This window comes from Phodopus roborovskii, unplaced genomic scaffold (assembly GCF_943737965.1).
Source record: "Phodopus roborovskii unplaced genomic scaffold, PHOROB, whole genome shotgun sequence".
NCBI classification, from domain to species: domain Eukaryota; kingdom Metazoa; phylum Chordata; class Mammalia; order Rodentia; family Cricetidae; genus Phodopus; species Phodopus roborovskii.
The window spans coordinates 8969870-8973282 of record NW_026126408.1 but is presented as its reverse complement, the minus strand read 5'-3'; the positions used below and the strand labels follow the sequence as shown (position 1 = coordinate 8973282).

Sequence of the window (3413 nt, the reverse complement as noted above, 5' to 3'; positions counted from 1 at the left end):
CTCAAAGGAATTTGTATTGTTTGGTTGTTAGACAAGGTGTGCTGGTCTTTTGATTATTTTTGATTTGTTTTTACTTTTCTATTTTCCATGTTTGCCTTTTTCCTGTGTTCTTTCTAGCTTCTTTGCTAAATTTAACTTGTATCTTTTCCAGTATATTTAATCTTTAGGATTATTTTTTGACTCTCTAGACACATCTTTTAATGGCACTCTGTTCTTGTTCATGAATTGAATACATGCTTTTTCTTGCTGTGAAGACAGGAGAATAGAGAGATGATTGTTGTTTTATTTCATGCACATTTGTTTTTGTTTTGTTTTGTGTTTGTTTCTCTGCATTGTCTTTCATCACACCTTTTCTCCTTCCATTTCTCCTTCTATGCTGGCAATAGATCACGAGAAAGCTCTGGGTACCTGCTTTCCCCTCTTTTTTATTAGTATAGTCCCTGTAGGGTGATGTGGTCCATGATACAACTCCATCAATCGCTGAAATTCTGTCTAGTTAGGTTAGTGACATGGTTTTGTCAGAATCTATACCTTTTATTTGCCAGGAATGAAAAGAAAGCAAGTCAGGTGAGGAAAGCTGATGATTCAAAGTCAGCAGCACACTTTTGGTCACCTTTTTCCTTCTATTGTACTCCAGTCTAGAGCTGGGCTCCACATATAAAGACAAACACAAGGAAAGGGAGGGAATGAAGAAGGGAAAGAAGTCATTCATCTGTTTTACTTAGTCACTGAAATGGAAGAATTTCTCAGAAAAGTGAACTTCTCACATAGGCTCCTAGTCAACATTTCTTAAAACTTACTTTTAGGCATTATCAAGCCTTCATGGTTTCTTTCTGGGGTTCTTGGATTTCCAGTCACATCCAATCATGTGTTATTTTCTCAGATGTATTATTATTGGTTTACCTATTTTTATTTAAGTGATTATGCTAATTTATTTTTTTTCCCTTAGGAGACAATTTTATTTTAAAAGTGTCACCTTAAAGTGCAAGGATGTCTGTTAAACATCACAATTAAACACTCCAAAGGAGAAGCCATGTAGTCACAATGCCCACTTACCCCCCCCCAGACACCTCAAACCCACCCTTGCTGAACTTCTATACCCCTCGTTTTTTCTTTTTCTTTTTTTCTTTTTATAAACAAGAGAAAGTAGTCAGATACATGTTGGTAAATTCTAACTGTCTGTATTCACATAGAAATGCAGTGTAATCTCTGAGCCCAATATACAGAGAAAGGAAAAAAGCTAGAATTCTATGCACTACTACACAGGGACCTAGCATCTCCCAGCCTCCAGCAGAACCCTGGGAGCCAGAGGGCTTTTCTTTTTCCCCCACAGAGCACATTGGCAGTGTTGAATCCATAGTTTGAGACAAGGATAAAAAAATGAATTTAGAACAAAAGAGTATAGATTCTTTTCTCATTGTACTTTTAGGTATTTCCCCCCAAATAAGTTGAGAACCATGGTGTTGAGAAGAGACCTCAAAAACAGGGCAACTGAGCACAAGAGAGATTGGGGAGGGAAACGACTGCAACTAGCTCCCAGGGACTGGAGAAAATTAGAAATAAAGTAAAATTTAAAAATAGAGGGCTGGAATCCATCAATCTTCTGTGCTAGTCATCCTTGTCTTCATCTTCCTCTCCTTCCTCCCTTTCACCATCATCTTCATCTTTTTCACCTTCTTCTTCATCCTTTTCTTTATCAATATCTTCCAAGCCTTCCTTCTCTTCCTCTTCCTCTTCTTTTTCTTCTGTCTCTCCCTCTTTATCATCCCTATCAGGAACCAAATAGTACTGCAAGGGGTTTGGCCAAATATCTTTGATGACCTCTCCTAACTCATCTGCACTTGCATCAGAATGCTCAGTAAACCAGGAAAAGAAGCTCTGGCTCTTCATGCTACCTCTTCCTGAGGGCCTTATTCTGTATTTGACTTGAGCATTTTGTCAAATCCTTTCCAGATTTCCATTTGATTTCACAACGCTCATTCAGATGAAATTCTTTGAAGAGGACTTCATTTTCAAAGTAAGGATTTTCATCAACATAAAAATCTATTCTGTAACCCGATTTAATGTCTTCAAATTCTGTCACTTCAACTCTAGTCAAGTAATGCAGAGCCTCTGTCTTCGTCTTCCTCCCCAAGCAGTGCAGACACTTGTGGATGGTTGACAAATGTTACAAAATTTTGGGATTTTGGCAATCAATTCTTACCTCTTCTGAAAAAATGGCTGGCAGAGTTTGTTATGTTTTTGTTCTACTTTCAAAATTTTCTCACTGGCTTTTTCATTAAGTCTCTCTATTTCATTTTGTACTTCCTCAATGTGTTCAATTGCTTCTTGCTGTTCTTTTTCCTCCCTTCCACAGGCTGAGAGAGGCCTACTTGTCCTCCAGCTTCGCGGCAGGAACCTATTTGGGTTTCTTGGACTGAGGCAGGAGTGCAGATTGCTGTTTCGGGGCCATGGCACAAGGAAACTGGTGTGAAGCCGGTGACCAGAGCCTCGGTGCTTAGAGAAGGAAGAAACTCGCAGGAACTCAAATTTATTTCCTTTTGTATTGTTAATTGTGCCATTGGAAATCACTGAAAGGAAACCAAAGAGTTGAAACCTCCAAGTTTGATCAAAATTCTCAGTCACTGTTTTAGAATAATTAGATTTTGAAAGTTGAAATGTCCATGATATGAATACTGAGGTAGAATCTAGTTCTGGATTTAAAAAACAAGTGTGTAAATGATAAGAAAGTAATGTATCAAAGAGATCTGTGAAAATAAGACCTAATGGCTGGACATGGTGGTATTATAACTTTTAGCCCATCACTGAGAGCACAGGCAGGTGGGTCTTTGTGAATTTGAGGCCAGCCTGGTCTAGGTGAGCCTAGGATACATAATGAAGCCCTGTCAAGAGGTGTGTGTGTGTGTGTGTGTGTGTGTGTGTGTGTGTGTGTGTGTGTGTGTGTGTGTGTGTATGAGAGAGAGAGATTAGTCATGTTGATCCATCTTAATAGCCTAGTTTTATTTGTTAAATAACAGGGCAAATCAATGAAATGTGTTAGCTGAAATAAAATGATTCATAGAACAAGTATTTAAAGATATACATATTGACTTTTTTTATGATTAGGAAATACGTGTACTGGGTCAGACCATGGACCAGAGTCCCATATAACATATGGTTATATCATTGTGTTCCTAGTTTTGTGACTTTTTAAAATCTACTTAGCCATATATAGGTATTGTTTATCCTATGTGAAAATAGGAAAAATGATACTGATTTACAGAAGATATTGGTAGTTTTGTTTCTAAGTTGAATATGTGTGTATTTTATGTATTTGTGTTTGCATGGGTATTTGTGTGTTTGTATGTGTGTGCCTATGTTTGTATGTATGCTTGCATATGTGTGTGATTTTTGTATGTGTATTTGTGTGTGTT

General features: G+C 37.6%; 1 pseudogene; it reads right to left on the bottom strand.

The window, feature by feature from the left end:
- Window positions 1-1608: 1608 nt before the first annotated feature.
- On the bottom strand, window positions 1609-2452 carry LOC127220166 (protein SET-like; annotated as a pseudogene).
- Between the last annotated feature and the right edge of the window lie 961 nt (window positions 2453-3413).